Source organism: Ornithodoros turicata, chromosome 4 (genome assembly GCF_037126465.1).
Source record: "Ornithodoros turicata isolate Travis chromosome 4, ASM3712646v1, whole genome shotgun sequence".
NCBI classification, from domain to species: domain Eukaryota; kingdom Metazoa; phylum Arthropoda; class Arachnida; order Ixodida; family Argasidae; genus Ornithodoros; species Ornithodoros turicata.
Window position 1 is genome coordinate 10229904 of NC_088204.1, and position 22006 is coordinate 10251909.

At 47.9% G+C, this 22006-nt stretch overlaps 1 protein-coding gene across 2 annotated transcripts in view; it reads left to right on the forward strand.

The window, feature by feature from the left end:
* LOC135391005 (QRFP-like peptide receptor) overlaps positions 1-22006 on the forward strand; it is a 169187-nt gene that overhangs the window by 88127 nt on the left and 59054 nt on the right. For both annotated transcript variants that reach the window (XR_010421848.1, XR_010421850.1), the window contains one exon: positions 6445-6503. The gene's annotated coding sequence lies outside the window, so the exon portion shown is untranslated. The remainder of the gene's footprint in view (positions 1-6444; positions 6504-22006) is intronic.

Here is a 22006-nt window from a genome sequence, read left to right on the forward strand (position 1 = left end):
CAGTATAGTCTTGAAGGTTTTCCGGAAAATCCAGGGAAAACCTCAGATGGTAGGATTCGAACCCACGATCTTCCAGAGTCCAGCACGGCCTCGTCTACCTCCTTTCCGGCAGTAAAATGTTCTCTTTTCCTTTGTTTGTGTGTGTGTCTGTAAACGTGTGAAAGTGGTAAGAGATAATATTTTTGTAAGTCAAACGTCGCCATGCCAGTACTGGACAGCTGTTTCGACCTTCTTGGGCCTTATCAGCAGCACGCAGGCAGGCAACGTTTGAGCGGATGGCGTCAGAAGGTCACGTGGCACGTGATGCCTCCTGTCAGGGTGTCCTAAGACACCTCTGAAAGCCTAGTGCAAAGCCAGTCAAGTGTATAAGGGGCGTATCTGGATTGGATTGGATTGGAAAAGAAAGAAAAATATGGAGAGGTTAGTCCCGACCCAGTCAGAACTGGCGTATCTGTTTGTTGGCATCTGTATTTGTCTTTGCGGCGTTGATATAACACGCTTCCACTTTCAGACTGGAATGTGTGGTTGATCGAAATCTAGCTAAATACCAGCTCGAAGGCAGCACACTAGCTTGCGTATATTATATAGCTCAGCTTTTGACAAAAAGTGTGCGCGTTTAAGTTTACACGGTTACCTACTAAATTATTTTTTTTACGTTATTCAAGACATGGATACCTTTCTCTACAAATTTAAAGAGTGATATTAAACGGTACGAGCAGCTTATTTATTTACACATGGCAACGAGACTTTCGTGCACGAGACTGCACTTCTTCAGGTTACAACAATATGAACATCGTACAGGAACATATATACAGTTGACGGGGGAGTTCTGGCATGGCCCATCAACTGTATATATGTTCTTGCACCATGTTCATATTTCTGTAACCTGAAGAAGTGCAGTCTCGTACACGAAAGTCTTGTTACCATGTGTAAATAAATAAGTCGATCCTACGGTTTAATATTACTCTTTGATTTACTCACCACTGGCAACTTGACATCGCCTATTTTTCTGCCTTCGTATCTTCTATAAATTTACGTAGATGGCACTCTTTTATGGCGATCCTAAACTCATCACTACTACGTGATCCCCGACATAGATTTGTATAGAAAGTTCAAACAAATAATAACGTACACTTCATTCAATATTCCAATGCCCTTTATGTGTGCAATTCTCACTTGATATATTTGCTACTGGTGCAATTCATACCCACGTTTCGGTGTATTGACCTCGGCGCGTTCACATTCAAATCAGGCTAAAACGCTCCGGCAATTTCGTCGCACTTTTTAATCAGGGTAGCTTCGTTTCGCGAATAAATAATAAACAGCTACACTTTCTATGTGGAGAGAGCCATGCACTTATCAGGAAACGCTCCAGGGCGTCGAATATGGCTCGGCTCCTCATCTTTTCAACCGTGGTTCTAATCAGGGCTCGGAATTTTTAGTGCTGCACGAATGAAATTTCCCATGAAAGCCCATCTTCGACGACGCCTCAGAAACTCCACTGAGAAGGGCCAGCAAAGTGAAAAATATGAGGCGAAGACCCTTGTGATGCTGTGCAGGGATGTTAGTGCGCGGAGTGCTATACATAAATGGAGAGGTCTTGTGTTGCCCCTGCTTCGGTTGATGCCTTACTCCTTACTCACTTAAGTATGCGTTGCTTTTTTTTTCCCCTTTTTGCATGCATGACAAAGATAATTTGCGGAAGGCTTTACATCCTGCTCCACGTGCAAGACGATGTAAGTGGAATGCAGGCCCGGAGCGCCGGCTTTGAGATCAGACATATAGGAAACGAGAATGTGAACGTATAGATCAGAATCGCCCTCCGATGTGCGAATTTGTAAATGAAAGGGATAGTGGTGGTGCAGACCATTCGGCAAATGTTTTGCGACGTTTCTCTTCTTTTCTTTCTTTTTTGTTTTCATTAAGGCTAGTTTCTTCCCAAGTAAAAGCTAAAGCAACAGCGAAGACAGTTAGCGCCGAGATGTCTTCTTATAGGACCAATCCAAAATCGTAATCGGAAAAACGAAGAAGAAAAAGGGGCAGTGACGGCATTCGAACCCAATTCGCTCGATCAACGTTGCGGCCAATCTGAGCAGGCAGATCTCTCGGCTAACCGACGGCATTTCCCCTCTCTATCCTAATAGTTCATCTCTCGGGTCTCCTGCTCCACAAGGATAAACTTTGCATCACGCACCCACTCGTTATTTGTTCGAGACTACCTTCCATAGCAGAACAAAGAAACAATATGCAAGAAAGCTGGCGTAGGCTATACCCATTTACGGGAGCCTTATTTACCCCGCAGATGGTGATGCTACCGTCTCTCACCCAACGTCACCTCACGATCATTTTACATCTCATATACAGTCCCGTCGGCATTGGGGTGGAGGGCCAGAAATCAGGTGGAGAATTTCTTCATTCATCATCATCGCTGTAATTGTCGTTGTAGGCTAATTGTTCGTCAAATTTCCCAAGTCTGGGGAGTCTCTTCCGTTCGTGTCTATCCTTTGAGCATATTTCCCCAGTCTCGGGGAAATGTTACAACTACCTTACATAGTTCGTTCTAGAGATATTGAGTCATCCACAATTTGACATAAATGAATGACGAACGAATGAATCAATAACATATTCTCAGGAATTTTCCCGGTACCTCCTCTCTGACACGCACGAACACACTCGTAGGTAATTCTTTACGATGCCATTAAAAAAACAGGCGCTTCGACGGTGAGCCTCGTCGGGAAACGACCCTGCACGCCTCCTGCAAGGCAGAAGCGCGCTGTCTCCGACCGAAACATTCTCATGGGGGTTGCGCGGCAAACCAGCTGTCTAGACTCGGCCGATTTTCCTGGAATCATCTGAGGACGAGAGTAGTCGACGGAATTGCATAATTAATTAGCGCACCTGTACGGATGCAATGCAAGTATGCTGGCGTAGGGGGAATCTTTCCGGAATTGTCCTTATCCACAGAAAACAAGGGCTGGCGGAGAGCTTAAAGGCATCGCGCTATATAGTCATATGTGGCAGTCCAAGTTGTCGCTCGAGGAAGGCGCTGTATGCGATGTCGTATCTTGGTCAGTGGTCACAAGTGCTGTTGTGTAGCACCTGTCACCGTGTATTCACACATTGCCCCAGAAGCAGAAGATGCGAAAAGCGTCATATATTTCTGTTGTCACGTGAGTGCGAGCACTCAACGTTGTGTCTTCACGTACACTGCTAAACGTACGTGGGAAATATCCTGCTACACAACCACAAGGAATTCCGTATCAGACGACAGGTAAAAACCCCGACGGTGTCGTCTGCTAAGTGTCGTCTGCTAAATGCGCAGTATACGCCATTCCCGATATTACGCGCGCGTCGTGTGAATGCTCGACATAACACGGGACGGAACTTTCGCTCTGTGAGCAGTCTCTTCACTTTTCTTCCACTAGAATATTCCGTGAGAATGTCGCTCGTGTGAACACACGGTCACATGTCAGCACAGGTCAGTGGTCACAAGCATGGCTGCAACAAATTGCAATCTATCACTGTGTGCCACTTGCGAGTGGTGAACGTCTAGGCCTGGACCCAGGAGGAGGTGGGGCACATCTGGCAGATACCCTGTGCACTGAAAGGAGCCGTGCAGTAGGGCGCTGGCAAGCTGGTGTATGACTACCTCTTGTACCCTGTGCGTGTCAGGATATCGCGTCAAGATACACCGAACTGGGCTTATGGACCTGAGCGGTGGTCCGAATCTCGACTCGGAGACCTGCCATGACCTTATATCGTGCATGTGGTCACTTCAGTAGGAACACTAGGAATGCGCACCCCTTCTGTGCCAGGCCCAAAACACATGGGACGCCCCTCGTGTTGACGATGTAAAGAGAACCATCCTGCGCTGCTGTTGCAGTACGAAGCTCTCACGATAGATGAAGCCGTCAGCGTAAATGCCAAACATGACAACAGAAATGGCGTCGATTACTTTACTTCGTCTAACGGCAATGACGAGAGCTTAAGAGAAAGTACACTGACTAGCGCTCAGGATACGAAAGACGGCCATCTTCCTCCAGTTATTTCTTCATACACATATGAACAATAACAGGAATTCCACGGGAGGATGCAGCATTCTACATTATACGGTAAAACTCAGCAATACTCCAACACCGCAACCTACAGTGTAACCATGCAAGCCCTCTCTTTCTTTTTGTAAGCAATCTTTGTCTCTAACCTTTCTTTTCTTTTCTTTTTTTCACATCCCCCACATACACGCACTCACGGGCAATGTTCTTCACACTTTGCCCTCGCTATCGTATGGGCCACGGCATGTGTGTACCCCGCTGATGCACTGCACAGGATTAGCGAAGCCGCATAGGCGAGCTTATTTAGACCCCAGTGTGAGCCCCGAGCGGTGGTAAATCTTAATTCTGTGCTGGACTTTTGTCAGCTGTCCTATCCTGTCTGTGGCCTGTGCTAATGCCAGACTCTTTATCTTGTACTGTAGTCATTTGGTCTCATCGAACTGCCTACAAAGAGGCTCATCAAGCCATGTCCACTGACACAGGAAGAAAACAAAGTTAACGTCCATGCACTCTTTTTGTTCGACTACAGACTCCAGCCGAGTTGGCCGTCTTTCCACATTTACAATGATAATGAAGACACGTCGAACCACTACCCACATCGCTACGTTTTTTCAAATTGTTGTCGTCTGCTTTTGTAACTTTGCTGCTATGAAGATGGAGAAGTTTTATCTTTAGATTTTTGGAGAAAGATTCATCTTTTTGCTGTGAGGTCGGATCGAAACCACGTACCACGTGGCGATAATTAAAATGAACAAAACTTTCTGTCATCTGTCAACGCCACCTAGCCTGATCACTTAAGCGACATGACGTAGTCGTCAGCCAATGACAGCATGCTTTCGCCGGCCGTAGTTATGGAGACGAGTCGCCATCGGCTGCATGAGCAGCCACTAGTAGCCACAGAAAGCCTCTCCCGCTTCTGCGGCGTCTGCACCTGCGGCGACTGGATGAAGCAGACGACATCGCGACTTCCGCGATGTCCACGTGACGGAAGAGTGAAAGGAGGCATTAAGATGGCTTTCTGTGTGTAGATGCCCTGTTATTTATCCTACTTTTCTCTGACGAGCTCTCTGGACGTCATGGCCTTCACTTTGCCGTTGCTAACAGTATCTAAATATTACACAAAGTTACGATGCAGCGAGCTACGTATATACAGTGTCCTACCCTATAAAAGTCTATCTGCGCCAGCATGCCGCGCTCACCAATTGCTCAACGCGGGTGGCGCATTGTGTTGTCCACATATTTCAAAATATATAAAGCTCTTAAGGATGTTCAATTCAATCATGGTAAATTTCGAAGTGATTGAGCACCGCAACGCAAAGTTATAACGATAAACGTACGATTCCCGAAGTCAAAACAGCCAAGATGGCGGTGTGGCAAAGGGCAGTTGAGAGGCTGCTCCCTAGACGGCGACGTGTCGCATATCATGCCAGCCGGATGGAACTTCGGTTTTCATTTTGCCTTCGTGTAACTATTTTCGCTCCAAAAGTGAGCAACGCTGCTGAGCTAACAGACGACAACGAAATGGGATGTCGTCTGCTTATACTGAAAGGCAGTGAATAACATGACACAGAGACGTCTCTGACAAAACGACAAGTCGTTCTCTGTTGACCAGTGTCTCTACTGCGCTACGCACCACCGTCCTGGTAGTTTTCACTACAAGGAGGGGGGGGGGGGGTATCCTTTATCGAAAGAAAGAAAAAATAATAAGATAGAGAGGACGGTCTGCCTGCCGAGACGGGCGGCAAGTTGCCAGAGAAAGAGAGAGAAAAAGACAAGAAAAGAGGGAAAAGCGAAAAACGGGACACACCAACAAAACACACGGCACATAGCGATGATCCGTTCGGTGGCTGTGCCATCTGGTGGTCACCTCCGGATCACTACCGGAATCGCACCTTTTGCGTTACTTATAACTTTCCGTTGCTGGGCTCAATCACTTCGAAATTTACCATGACTGAATGATGAGCTTTATACGCAGACAGCAGAATGTGCCACCTAGAAGTTGCCCAGACGTCGCCGCCAGAGTTGCCAGACGGCCATCGTCTTCCGCGATGAGAGACGTTAAATACGATGTGCCGAGAAGTTTTATAGGGGGGGGGGGGACTATTTGCAGTGGTGAGGAACAAATTTTAGGGCAGGGGACTAACATGAGTAATTACAATCCAGGGAACTAAAAACTGAAACTGCTGCCCAATTTACTCTTGTTCTTTCTTTTTTCCTCAGAGTGCTAAGACGCTATGAGACCAGGAGCACAAACGAATAGAAGATGTCCAAATTACACTTCGATGCTCTGTTCGCTTACAACGTTAAGCCGAGAACTATGTATAAAGCGACGAATAATCGTGTGAACATTGCTCTCTGTTAATTAATCCGATATTTTCCCTCCTTTTTGTAGGTGATAATGAAGACGGAAGGATGAACTAGGTTGCTCTCTTCTTTATCGTCTCCCTCTATGTAAGTGTGCATATATAATGTATACGTTATAGATATATTTATTCAGAATACGATAAGCCAACCTAGCAGTACGCTAACATTCGCGTTCGCCCGTCATGGGGTAACTATAGAAAACAGCGTTTGAAACTACCATTTGTGCGAACCCATACTCAATTCTACCAGTGCCTTCTACTGTACAAATGTCCATGTTCATGTTAGTAGACATGTGTTTTATGTGGAAGTCACGCAAGAAGAGTCAGCGTTCCTACAAATAAACAAACAAACAAGATTCAGCGTGATAAAATGCGCCGTTCTAACTTGCCTCCCTCGCAGATATGGATGCAGATGTTGCCTACGTGTGCCCCATCGTAAACACCGCGAGCACGACGTTATTCCACGCGTTGCACTCGCGGCGTACGTCGCATTCGACCAACTCACCGCCCCAGCACGTACGACTCCCCTGCTCCCTAATCTCTCCCAGTTATTTTTTCGTCAACATCAACATCAGCTCCCCTGTCGCAGCTCTTCTTTTTCGACGTCATCCCACTCGTTAGGTCGAACAACATTAAATAAATCGTGACTATTGTTAGGTCTATAGATTGTGTGTCACATTTACGAAGCACATCCTTCTGTACACTCTTAAGAAAAGGTAAAGGCTACCAGCGGTTACATTAACGTATTAATGTGCACAATGTGCGGTGCACATTAATAGTGGTGTCACTATGGTGTCGCGCAAGGGGTGTCACTTTTACCACACGAAGCGCCATCTTTACATAAACCATAAATAAAACAAACCGATTGAAATTTTAGGAGTGATAGCGATCTCCCAACTGCTGAGTTCGATCCCAATATGCAGAAGCACGCAACTGATATGCAGCGTTAGACTTCCCTAGAAGAGCGGATGTTGCTTCCCTTTTATGCCGCTGCCGGTGCCATTAATATCCTATGCGGCGACATCTAACCGGGATAAAATGGGCATCGAGAAATACCCGCCCGCACTTGTGTGGATAAGCACCGCTTCCGTCCTACTGGTTGTTTTTTCGCGGTTATGCATAAATAGTACGCTTTCCCAGAAAATACGGGGGCAAGATTTTGGAGTCATACGAAAAGCATCATATAAAAAGTCAGGTAGCCATTTTGCGGAATCGGGAACCTTCTATGTACGGACCAAGATACAACACCCCACGACCAGCTCCCGTGGCTCAGTGGTTAGCGTGGTGGCCATGTCACGTCGAGACTGGGAGGTACCCGGGTTCGAATTCCGGTGCCGGCTGTGCTGTCTGGGGTTTTTCCTGGGTTTTCCTCAGACATATGTTGGCACAGTTCCCCTAGAAGTCGGCCCAGGACGCACATATCCCCAGGGCGACAGTCGTGACGTTGCCCACATACGTGAGGCCGACAACGGCAAGCCCTTTCACCATCACCACCGCCACAACACCCCACGGTTGCTTGATAATAGGTTCGCTTGAACTGGCTAATGGACCTTTTTCACCATGGCCTATGCGCGTGATCTTGAGACGAGGGAGAGGGTTATGTCCGTGTTCACTAGATGGCGTAGTATGGGGACGACAGAAGTGGGTAGCGGTGGGGAGACCGCACGAACGGCGCGAGCTCGTCGGTCTCACTCCGGTCGGACCGGTTTCGGTCTTTTTGTGCAACGGCTCTGCTCTGTGGTGCTGCCCGCGCGGGTTTGTTTTGACGCGCGCCGAGCGTGTTTCGCTGGAGAGCCGCTAGGGTACCATGCGAGTTGCCTGACAGGCCCCTATTCTGACGTGGTCACCGCCACTCACATGGCTAATTGCTTCGTTAGTCCCTTAACCTGCTGACTTCGCGGAAGGAAAATTAGAAAGGACTGCATGTGGAAAGAGAAATTAGGGAAGGCATCAACTCCGAAGGGTCACGTTCATGAGATAAGAAGTGCGAAAATTGTACCGCCTTCATTTGCATTTAGGTTTTCTATGCTACAAGCGCGATATACCGAGTGATTTATTGATTCGTTGGGACAAAGTGCAAAGATTGATATTGATTCGTTGATTGGAACACAAAGTGGGGCTTCGAGGCATTCGCCCGAACGTATCGCAGCCTTAACGCCTGTAGTGTGATTGGTTTTGCTTAAAGGGACTATCGCATCCGGGAACGTATGTATGATACCGATAGGATAATGTTCGTCATCGTTTGAAAGTCAACTTTGCCAAATTTCTCTTCCGAAAACAGCTTACATATTAAGTAAACGAGTTTTAAAGGTCTGCAGCCAACACGATGATGACGTAAGCCAGGCACACGAATGGGAGCGCAGCGCAGGCAATTGTCTCCGAGATCGTCTGCTTGGCGTTCGCATCGCACTATACTATACTGAGTGAAAAGTCCTCGGTAAATACGCAGACTTTCGCTTACCAGTGTGAGTGCAGACGTAACCATGTTACTTGAAACACGACGCTACGCTCCTGACTGTACGAACACGTTCGACACTAACCAGAAACAACATTCCGCGAGCCGGTAACAGAGAAGACGCCGTGCCCTAGCATTCCGCCTCGCTCGCCCGCCCGCCTGTCGGTCGGTTGCCAAGGCTACCAAGGTCCCTCCGGCCGCTCCGTGATTGGTATTCTCCATGTCAAAGGGCGCACAGTGATTGGCCTCGTCCGTGTGACGTTTCCAGAAAGGGAATCCCGGAATGCGTCGTCTGCTCTTGCGAAGTTTTATATCAAACTACACAGGAACAACGCTGCCAATTCGCGTCGGGTTTTCGGCATTATTATCAGTGATGAACGCGGAGTAAAACAGCACTGCAGTTTCAGAATCGACCGGGACGGATGCGATAGTCCCTTTAAAGCTAACTCAAGCGCAGATACTAAGTTGTGCTACTCTGATTCACATTTCGCCAAATGGATGAACGAATGAGTGAATATGACTGTTGGCCTTTCAAGTCTATAGTCAAATGGATGATGTTAGTTACCTCCCCCAGCATTATCGCACGCGCATCCTGGAAAGGGGACTTCCTCGCAATGATGCCTAGAAGCACTTCCCCACAAAACCCCTATCCTTCAAATATTTACGATAAGCACGTAAATGATAATTTGTGGCTTTACGTCGCGATCGATAACTATGATAATAGGCACTTTAAAATATTCCATTTGTATAGACGTCATTTAATTATTGTCTTTGCCGAAGTCTGCTAAAGCACTGCGTATCGTCCTACATCGGTCTAGCTTTGTCTTGCGTGAAACTTAACAGTTGCTTTGTTGATCAGTATACATACAAATGGAGGACTTCCATAGCGTAGCGCAACTTAACAAAGTAATCATCATCAGCAGCAACTTATATTCCAGGAGTTTTCCACCAATGTATCCTTGGTGCAAGTGACGTGGAGTTGCTGGCCTCACTAGTGAAAACAAAATGTCCCATTGCATTTATTTTTCTTTAAATCTATCAATCAATCAAGAAAAATCATCATCATCATTATTGTCGTCGTCGTCGTTCATCATCGCTAGTCCAGCAACCGAGGGCTCGTATGACTCACCGGTAGCCTGGTAGCTAATCGAGGATATTGCTTACTTCTTCGTGCGAACGTTTGTTTTCTTAATGAAGCCCCACAAATAGAGCCATGGGAAAATATGCCGAAAACGCACCCGCTTCGAGCTCCATCTATCAACCACGAAACAAACAAGGTTCGCGTCACAGATTTTGTCCTGGCCGGAGCATGATAGTCTACTTCCTAATAGTAAAATCACACGCGGGGCGTCCGACCCCACACTCCGGCATGTGCGTTGTACTCAAGCCGTAAATTGAAAAATAAAAATAAAAATAATTTTACGATAAACGACTACTTCGCCCCCTAACCCATAAGACCTGACATCATTTATTTCATTGCAAGCGTCGCATAGGCGAACGTCTGCCGGCTGCGCTGTGGGGCTGCTACCCGAATTACAGGTGTGCACTGCAGCGCGCAGTTTTCACCCTCCTCTCCCCCTTCCTTTCCCAAGTCGAAATAAGCATTCTGGCCAAGTGAGATGTGCAGGTTGGAAACCTTGTACGGCGTCATTATTTGTTTTACTCCTCTTGTGTTCACTGGTGCTTCTCAGTCGGTTCAGGTGTTACGCGCTGCAAGTTGCGGAATCTGTCTGCTGTCGTCCGCTTCTCTCCCGGCACATAATTGTTCCGCTTCGTTTAGGAACACACGCAATTTACCGTATTTTCAGTTACGTAATTACGTCCCCAAAATGTCGCTATAACAGTCGCCGTCGCGGTGAAGGAAGTTTGAGAAGGCAGCAGACTGGCCGCATTCCCAGAGAAAAGAAAGTGCACACCGCCTTTGAACGCATAATAAATGGCGAACTTCGCTGTTTGTTTTTGTACAGCGCAGTGTATTGCGTGCCGGTGCAGGTTGGTGGTGGTGGTGGTGGTGGTGGTGAAAGGGTTCGCCAGCCGGTGCAGGTTGATTGTAGAAGCGAACTAAGTGTGTGTACTGGAACGATCAGTGTTACATGCACGCTCAAGCAGACTTGTACAAAACACTGCGCAAAAGTATTTAAAATAAAATACTAAATACTCTACGGAAAAAATATTTAAAATAGAGTACAAAATACTCAAAACTGAAAGTAATTTGAGTAGAGTACTAAATACTCTAAGAAGTATTTAAGATACTATTTAAAGTACTTTAGTATTAGCAGTAAGTGAAACGCGTATTCTGAACGTGGCCCTACAAATGAAAGGAATAAACTTCATCAGCCATGCATATCTTTCATTTGTAACGTCTTGGTGTCAAGTAATGTTTGGTGAACTTTGGTGAACCCAAGTAAACTTTGTTGATATGTTCTGACCCAAAACTTCGTAATCCCTCCTGTATGTCGGTTCGGGTCTTTCTCTGGTACGTGTTTATTGCTTTGATGGCCAAGGAAATAAATGCCGGGATTATCTTGTACCTAATCCCCTGGTGATTCACCTGGCAATATGAATAGGAACGGTTTTCTGACGAAGCTGGCTATTGAGAAGCAAGGCCATGCTTGGGACCAGCCTACTGTACAAGAGGATAAATGACAGATTCGCGAATTCCCGAAAAAAAGAAAACGAAGAAAAAGGGGGTTAAATTCCAGTGAGCTGAAAATCTCGGCACGGCGGGAAGCGTGCTGGATATGGCTTGACGAGGAAGGAAAGTATTTTGAGTACTGAGTAGCAAATACCGAAAAAAGTATTTCAAATACATTAAAAATACTTGTCGCAAAAAAGTATTGAGTAGAGTACCAAAATACCGGAAAAAGTATTTAAAATACTGTATTTTGAGTACGTACTCAAGATACGTACAAGTCTGCGCTCAAGTAACGTTCAACGTTCAAGTGTAACGTTCTCTGCACTGCAACGCTTTCTGCGCAAATGTATCAAATAAAGCTTTTTTTTTATCCTTTGATCCTTTTGATGATGATAAGGACGTCATTCTGCCATCCTGCACATAAACAAGTGTTCGGACACTATCGTATAGACTATAGTCACCGATGCTGGTATGTGCATCACGGCAGAAATACACTTTATCTTCGTTTACTTTCATTTTAATTCCTAGTCAATGGACTATTTGTTGTGATGTTTCCCTGCAGTGTCTGCCTGAACTAGTGCGAGAGCAGCCTTCTTTTTTTTTAGGGAAGCAAGCTTCTTGGACAGCTATCCTTTCCACTTTTTTTAATTAAATATATCCCCCCCCCCCTTAATGGTGTGGTGCTAAACTTATACACGGGCGATTGACTTACACACCCTATTACCGAAGCGAAACTTGGCTATTCCAATCCCAGTTTGTCTCCGAATAAGAGAAAAGAAAAAAAGTTTAAATGCGTTCTTAATTGCACCCTTTGAGGTTTGTCTACCTAATTTAGTTTCACGTGAGGTTTGTTTCTGTGTTCAATCTGTTTGTATGCTTTTAAGTATTTCATTTGAAAAATTGATTAATCCTTATTGCGGTTCATTTTACTGCTGCCTTGATCGATTGCGGATGTTGTTGACTTTTGCTGATGACTTAGAAGAGAACTAATCAACGATTTCTGCGTGGAAAGATACGAAGAATAAAAGAGCAGAACGAACACTTCAGTAACGTCTTTGGGGCTTAACTTCTGTTCTTTTCCCTTTTTTTTTTTTTACGTACATTATTGCCTGCGCAGTCTCCCTTCATGAATACCATACTGATGGTTGGATAATGGTAACTTCTAATAGGAAAACGCGAGGCGGCGTAGTATCAGCTTGACATCTGTTTATGCACTTAAGTGGGCGCAGTGCCCTAAAAGTTTTCTGCTTGAGCTTCAGGGAACCTAATCAGGACTGACACTTCTGGATTAGGAGTAAAAAGAGGAACACGAGGATGTAGGAAGCATCGTTTCCCCAGTTCTTTCCTACCGCGTGGCGGCTAGCACCTCCCTCTGTCGGCGCTAATTTGCGGACGACTTTGCTTTTGATGTTCATTGCCGCTCTCATTGCGAGCCTGTAGTGATCTCTCCGGTGATTGAATGCGGTTACTAGGAGAGTGTTCGGTGATGCTAACACGTAGGGAGTCAATAGACCTATCCCTGTTTACAAACAAATGACGTCAGATGGTATAACAGCGCCGCCAACTTGGTAGAGTGGAACTACTATAGTACAAAATAAAAAAGTGACCATCCACAACGAACATAGCTTTTGATAATCTAGGAATTTTGTGTAATTTCTTACATATTATTAGTTGTATGGCCTTGTTCTGCTCCAGTCTACCGGTAGCCCTATACTTTTTGGGCAGCCCATTCTCAAGATGGCTGCCGGGCTCTTCCATGTTCCAGAGCCGCAGGGGTACGCGTTTCCCTCGGAGTACACGTGGTGTTTCTCTACAAATCAACAAATCAAGCGCGAGCCAAGCCGACTAATAAACCACATTCAGCGCGGGATTATGACATTGACTTTCGAGACGATGCAACCCTTTGGTGGAGCCTTCTTTTCTTTCCGCCGTGGACAGGGAGCGCGAAGAGCATGTTTGTGAAGACACCGAAGGGACTGAAAACGTGGCCTCTTTTCTGTGTATCATGAATACAAAGAATCGACTCGGGAGTCGTGAACTTCGTGAATGAATACGGCTTACTGAAACGGCGGCCTTCTCCGTCCGCGTTGTTTCGGTTTCACTATGTCTATCAACGTCATGTAGCAGCAGCGTCATAATCATCACCAGCACCGCCATCGGTTACGCGCAGCACTGCGCGTGACCCGAGCTTTCGTTTTCGGTTCATCGCCATTAACCGTCATTAAACCCATCAACCTCAGTAGAGCCTGGTCGCCTCATTTCTCGCTCTACAACTGGTGACCCGAACGTGATGTTTTAGCGTTCCACCATCATGAACGGCGACCAGCACTCCAGCAGCTCTTCGCCTCCCAGCCGGCCACCGCCACTTCCACCGCTTGAGGCTTCTGTGGCACCGCTCCGCCTGCCGCCTTTCTCCATCTCCGACCCTCAGCTGTGGTTTGCGCAGGCGGAGGTTCTCTTCGACGGACGCCGCGTCACTTCTCAAGCCTCAAGGTTTGGCCACGCCATCGCAAACCTTCCTCCCGAAGCTGCGGCGGAAGTCCGCGACATAATCATCCACCCCCACCCCGAATTACCCTACGACACCTTAAGGGACGAGTTAATCCGCCGCACGTCTGCTTCGGAGGAGCGGCGATTGCAGCAGCTTCTGAACAGGGAAGAGCTCGGCGATCGACGGCCCACACAGCTACTACGCCGCATGCGCGACCTCGCCGGCAACCCTACCACGGACGACTCACTACTACGCGAACTCTTCCTACAACGTTTGCCCCACAACGTACGCATGATCCTGGCCGCCGGCGAAAATTCCCGCCTGGATGACTTGGCGAAGATGGCGGACCGTATTATGGATTTTGCTGGCCTTCCATCTCGAGGAGCCGTTGCCGCCCTGGCCCCCCGCACCTCCCCTCCACCGGTGGACGTTGCAATCAATGCCATCAGCACGTCGCTCCAGCAACTCCAGACTACGGTGGCGGCCCTGGTGAACCGGGTGAACGCCATTCCCCCGCAGCGACCACGTTCCCCTCGGCGCCCGTTTTGCCGTCGCTGCTCGCCATCCCGTCAACGGTCTCCTTCGCCCTCTCAGCACCACTTCTGCTGGTATCATCGAAAATTCGGCGATGCCGCAAGGAACTGCCAGGCCCCTTGCTCGTGGCCGGGAAACGCTCCCCCCAACCATTAACGGCTGGCATGGCTGGGGGCGACAACAGCCGACTCTTCCGGATCACGGACCGCGTGTCCGGCTGTCGCTTCCTGGTGGATACCGGGGCTGACGTGAGCGTCGTTCCACCAACCCCCGCAGAAAAACGACACCGACAACCAGACTTGGCTTTGCAGGCCGTCAACAAGTCCACCATCTCAACTTACGGTCAACGCTCCGTCACCCTTGACCTCGGCCTGCGCAGAGTATTTCGTTGGGTTTTTACCATCGCCGACCTCCCCTTCGCAATCCTTGGCGCCGACTTCCTCCACCATTTCGACCTTCTTGTGGATATTAGACGCCAGCGCCTCGTCGACAACACTACTTCTTTGCACGTCTATGGAGCTCCAGCGCATATAGCCGCAATTAGTCCCACCATTCGGCTACCGTTGCCCACTGCTTTCGCCGACATTGTCACGGAGTTCCCCGCTGTCCTGCGCCAATCGCACGCCTCTTGCCCACCTCGCCACAGCGTCACTCACCACATCGTGACACGGGGCCCCCCTGTCTTCGCTCGCCCCAGACGGCTGGCTCCGGAGCGCCTCGTCATTGCCAAGAGGGAATTTGAGCACATGCTCGAACTGGGGATCATTCGGCCTTCCTCCAGCCCGTGGTCTTCCGCTCTCCACATGGTGCCCAAAGCAACACCTGGTGATTGGCGCCCATGTGGGGACTACCGTGCACTCAACATCGTCACGGTACCGGACAGATACCCGCTTCCCCATATTCAGGACTTCACCGCGAATCTTGACGGAGCGACCATCTTCTCCAAGATAGACCTCATCAAAGCCTATCACCAAATTCCCGTCCATCCCCCTGACATCCCGAAGACTGCTATAACCACCCCTTTTGGCCTCTTTGAATACGTGCGGATGCCCTTTGGCCTGCGTAATGCTGCGCAGACATTCCAACGATTCATCAACGAAGTGCTCCGCGGCCTGGACTTCGCATTCGCATACATGGATGACATCCTCGTCGCAAGTCCATCTCCGGAGGCTCATCGCGCCCATCTGCGCGCCCTGTTCTCACGCCTGGAGGACTACGGAGTCTCCATCAATGCCGCGAAGTGCGAGTTTGGCGTTACCACCCTTACCTTCCTGGGACACACCATCACCCCGCAAGGCATCCGGCCACTCGCATCCAAGGTCCAGGCCATCCGAGACTTTCCTGCCCCCACTTCTCGCAAAGGACTTCGTTCATTCCTTGGCCTCGTGACTTTCTACCGACGTTTTGTGCCTCGCTGTGCTGCCTTGCTCCAGCCTCTCTACGCAGCTCTCGGCGCTGACCATCCGAAAGAGGCCCGTGCTGCCCCTCTGGAGTGGACACCGGCAGCAGAACGCGCGTTCGAAGAGGTCAAGCAGGCCCTGGCAGATGCTGTGCTGCTCCACCATCCTCGTCCTGACGCCGAGACAGCGTTGTTCGTCGACGCCTCCACTGCTGCTGTCGGCGCAGTGTTGCAGCAGCGTCAGGATGGCCACTGGAAACCTCTCGGTTTCTTTTCCCAGCGCCTCTCGCCAGCAGAAACACGCTACAGCACCTTCGGGCGTGAGCTCCTCGCCGCCTACCTGGCATGCAGACACTACCGCCATTTTCTCGAGGGCCGCCCGTTTGTGCTGTACACCGACCACAAGCCTCTCATGTTCGCCCTGCGATCGGCCTCCCTCAACCACTCGCCTCGTGAAACCCGCCACATGTGCTACCTCTTGGAGTTCACGACCGATGTGCGACACGTCGCAGGCGCACGCACTGCAGGACACGCAGCACTGCGCGTGACCCGAGCTTTCGTTTTCGGTTCATCGCCATTAACCGTCATTAAACCCATCAACCTCAGTAGAGCCTGGTCGCCTCATTTCTCGCTCTAGTCATAATAGGCCTCTACACGAGAAACGTCATCATGACGTTGGTAGACAGGCTGAAACCGAAACAAATCGGAAGGGGAGAGCTGGGTTTCAAGAATGGGCTCTTGTTCGCTGCCTCCTATTGAAAGAAAAGTAGGACCGAAGGTCGCGTCCCTTTCAGGAGCCATCGTAATCCTCTTAAGACATTGGCTTTCGGGCGTGACCTTGTTCGCCCCTAGCTTCGAGTGTAGTTCAACTCTACCAAATTGGTGGCGCTGTGACGAACACTATGACGTCATTTGTTTACAAACAGGGAGAGGTCTATAACGTCACGGTGAAGTTTCTTGGGTAGAGGTATATTCCAATGCCTTAACCAAAAATACAAAGCAACCGCAACAGGACTACTACTACTACTACTACTACTAAATCATGACTATGGCATGGGGTGATTCAACATAACGTGGATACGAAATTACGCGAAAGATCTGTTGTGAAGAATAGATGTTTCGTTACTTGGATTGGAGTTCCATGCAATGCACCACGTAATAGTCGTTACCATGAATCATGCTTCACAATATGATGCTGGTTCAGATTTTTCTCTCTTTTTTTTTTTCAATTCCAGCCAGCTCTATCTACCAGCCAATCTACTCTCAATTATATTGTTAATGATTATTATTATTTAGACTTTTTTGTAAATCATGCCACAGTTCACCGTACTGTTATGTTGCTGTGACACACTGTTTCATTGGTTCCATTACCATTTAGGTTGTTTACGGACATCTCAGAAATAAAAGGTTAATTGAATTGAATTGAACTGCAATAGGCAACAATAAACTGGTTCCACCTTCGGGCGTTGTACAAAACGCGGTTAAATATGGTAGGTTTATGGGGACGTCTTTCCGATCCTGAACTTCTTCCTTCCTCTCTTCTCTCTTAACAACTGTTACGGACAGACCTACAGGTTGTCGACGCTCGTGGGCTCTGTAGAGCTGTCGCTTTAATGCGCAATTAATGCTAACTAAAAAAAATCGCTGTACTCTTTGGCGCACTGCAAAAGGCATATGAAATGCGATAGCCTATCAGCAGACAGTGCATATCAGCACAGTGACAGACAGTGACAGCATATCAGGCAGTGATAGAATTGCTTGCCATAGTCGGCCAAAGAAAGTAAAATTCAGCCAGAAAGTAGAAAGTAAAGTCAGAAAGAGTCAGTCAGAAAGTAAGAGTAAAAGAGTCGGAGAATAAAAGAGAAATTAAAAGAAAAAGTAAAAGAGAAAGTAAAAGAGTAAAAGAGTCAGTCAGAAAGTAAAATTCCGCCAAAGCACGTAAAATTCACGGATGAGTACAGCGCCCAAGGCGTGGGAAAAATTTCACGTGAACAACACATCTAATAGGCGACACATGAATCAACTCCAAAGTGAAACATTTCGGTCTGTTTCTGAAGAACGATAAACGCGTTGTGCTGAAGTGTCAAAACCATAGCTCAACAAAATCGTTCACGTTTGCTCAACTTTGCTAAACTTGTCTCGCTAAAGATGTTCTCACTCGGAGTGTAAAATTCTTTCCAAAGAAATATATATATATATATATATATATATATATATAGCCTGCCAGCCAACGACGAAAGGGTAAAAACGCTCGAGGGACGAGACACGCCAGAGTGGTTCACGTGAACGCTCCGGTGAGTGCTCATTCGCCCCTGCACGTGGCGCACGCCCCGGTGCGCCATGCGTTGCTGTCCCAGCATGCATCACGTGGTATAGCTTCAGCTTCAAGGCTGGTCGAAGGGTTGTCGGACACACAGCGGTGGATTTTGACAGTCATGCGTCAAGTGTAGAAACATACCGTGGTGATTCAAAACTCGTGGCTGTGCGTGACGTTTACCAAACGCAATGGGCTTTCCTCACGGTAGCGAAACTACAGTGAACCCTCGTTAATATGACCCCCGATAATCTGACATACGCGCTTTACGACCATACTCCTGGGGAACAATGCGGTGAAACCTCTGCAAATGCCCCCCGTTAATATGACAATTCCGCATTATGACCAAAATTTTCGGGGAACGACCATGGTCATAATAACGAGGGTTCTCTGTATATAGTTTGGCCTCCGATTCACTACGAGGCCGGACCCGAGACCTTCAACTTGTCGTTATCCTATAACGCGTGCTAATTGGTGGTGGTCGGAGCACGGAGGAGCCAGAAGGATCGGGCTTCGGGCCGACTTCACAGGGAACTGTACAGCGCCACATTTGTCTTAAAGTACCACTACGGACTAAATCTCGTCTCTTCAGAATCATACTAAAGTTATGTTACCGAAATCTTCGTGTCTCACTTTACATTCCTGCCAAATGTTTTGGCTCTACGTGACACGAAAGCTATAGAGAAATTTAATTTTTATTTTTGAGAACTGTGACGTCATGTTATGCTCCGACGGAGCGCCCGGCTCGCATATCTGGCAACGTTGTTGGCCTTAGGCAACAACGGCTTATGATTACGTCACTCACGTTACGTAATCATAACGTCATCACATACGTCAACGTCACGTTACGTGGGGTTAGGATTACGTTACTCGCTCGTTGCGTCATCGAAACTTGTGGAGGCTCAGCAGATCTTCAAAAATTGACAGAAATACACAGCGTTCGTAAACAAGATTGAAAGTTCGCGTATAGAATCCTTGAGGCACCTTCTTTTCGTGGACTAAATAAAATAAACGCTGTTTTCTGAGTCCGGAGTGGCACTCGCAAGTGTCTGAGGAAACCCCAGGGAAAACATACACAGCTATAGTGCCCGCATTCGAACGCGGGTCACTTCCTTGGTGGTGATGATGTCCATCACCTGCTTGACGTAGTCGGCTACGCTCAGACGGGCAACATCACGGCTATTGCACGGGGGGGGGGGAATCGTACGTCCTGGGCCGACTTCACCGGGCCGGGGACGCGAGAGCAAACGTTCATTTGAAGTCGCGAGTTACCAAAATGGTTTTCACGTGTCGCAGCGTGAGACACTGAGAGCGCACCAACTTTTAAAATACCGATTAGGCTTTGCTATGGCGAGAGTTCAAGATCGAGACCCAATGAGGAGTGTGGCACAAAAACACTGGGGGGGGGGGGGGGGCAGCATACAGGTGAATACTGGCTCATTGCGAAAATGGGACAACGCGAATTGTTAGCGATACTTAGAGTCACTAAATAAGCTTCGCTTCAGAGTATCGACACTGAGGTCCAAGGGAGAGCAGGAGCGCCATCTTGTTTCCGCACCACACCGGTATCATCCCCATTTGAGGATCAAAGACGGCTAACATAATCCTCCCCGTGGGGATAGAGAAGCGTGTATGATTGTTGTGCGATTCAACCAGAGCGTCCCGAGGATGTCACGGTGATGTCACGAGGATGTCTCAAGGCCGTCAACTGCTGCTTGCAAACGAAAGGAACATTTCACCCGCACCAGATAGATGGCATCGTGCGCTAACGTGCGCTGTGCGCAGTGCGCTTGCGCGTGGGTAGCGTGGTAGCGCGGAAACAAGATTGCGCACGCTCGCTCTTGGAACTCAGTGTCGATACTCTGAAGCGTAGCTTATTTAGTGACTCTAGCGATACTCAGGACCGACGTGACGCTGGTGCAGGGTCTGGTCTATTCTCAGAAGTAGCCCGAGGTACTACTTGCGACACACTTCTCCGTATTCTCCAAGTCGTGGGCGTAACGATCCCCTATCGGCAGCGTCGCACACGAAGGAGTCGTGCCAAGATCAACTCCGAGGCGACCGATCTGTGGTAGTGTGGACATTCCAGGCAGACAACGTCCAGGTGCCGCCACCGATTGGTGGCATTGTGTCGCTCGCGGCCTGCCCTCGGAAGCTGTTCTCGTATAGTTCGTTCGCGCGCAACATCGCCAACAGGGACTGTTGCACCACGAGGTTGAGATAACACTGTGTCACAACTCACAAGTAATATCCACAGTCGCTTTGCAGCATCCACACGGAATTAAAACAAAAAACGAAAACAAACGGAAAATATGTGTGAGCAAAGAAGAAAAAGTATCATCCCATCTAAGTTCCCAAATTTCTTTTCGTCGGAAACACGTTCAGTTCGTTAACAACCGAATGGAACGTTGTAGATTAGGTACGACTCCCATTATTCTCGGCTTCAATCTCAACTAAATCTGACTGAAGAATAGAAACAGAGACATCGGTAATTGAACTGAATGGTTGGGTTGTCTGTGTTGAATGGCGGGAAAGTAGAAAATTTTTTGGCCTTTAGACAGATCGGACTTCTTTGGTCATTAAACCTAATCCTGAAATACGTTTCTGTCAGGCCGAACTATTTGTGCTCTGCAGATATTACATTGGATGATGCAGCTTGGACTGCCGATGTTGCAATTAAAGTTTGCGTTAATTTTGAATATTAAACTGGAATATGTACTTTTGCATGTCCGATTTACTTTCCATTAATTTGCATGCGGGACGTACGCCTACGACTTTTGCGTGGGAGCCTTCTGGGAAATTTTCGGTCTATCTGCTTTGCGGTTCGCTGCTAAGTTGCCACGTAGATTGCGCGCGCAATTAGTTCACACGGCTCTGTAATTCTGATATGAGCCGTGACCGGAAAAGGATGCTGCTTTGAGAGTTGAATATATTGTAAACATTTCGAATCTTCCCGGCAAATTTTACATTACATTACTTTAGTATAGTGGGCAGCCTTAGCTTAGCTAGCTTTGGGTGGTTTGAAAAGTTTGGTAAAAAAGCAAATAAAATGCATTAGTAAAATTCAATTTTATTTTTCAAGCATCCTTTGAGGGCTACACACTTAGTCCACCTGCATCATCTCGTAAAAAAAAAAAAAAAGTCTGTCAAACTGTGCAAAATAGTTATTGACGCGGCAATAACCTCCGGATTTGACGAAAATTTCTTCCCACCAAGCCAAAGGAAGAAGTCACATGAGGCAAGGTCTGAAGAATATGGTGGGTGAGGAACCAACAAGAAGTCTAAGATGTGCAGTTTTGTCATTGCGACGGTGCGTTGTCTTGGTGAATGAGCACCTTTCTGTGCGCCAATCCTGGCCGGTTTTCCGCGAGTTCGTTCTTCAAGCGTTCCACAAATGATGCATAGTAGGCTCCAGTTGTTGTCATGCCCTTCGCCAAGTAGTCGATCATGATGATTCCTTGGGAATCCCAACAAACTGTGGCCATAACCTTCCCAGCCGACGAAACAGTCTCCGCCTTCTCCGGCGCAATTTCTCCAGTCACCATCCATTGTTTTGACTGCTGCTTGAATTTTGGCGTGTGGTGGTGGATCCACGTTTCATCCAGAGTGACGAATCGGCGCAAGAACTCATTTTCCTTGCGATTAACCATCAACAAACACTGCTTTGAAATGTCCATCTGAGTGCGCTTGTTTTCGATGGTCAACAATCGCGGCACCTATCGCGCAGACAGCTCTTTTGATACATATGAAGCGCACGATGCAC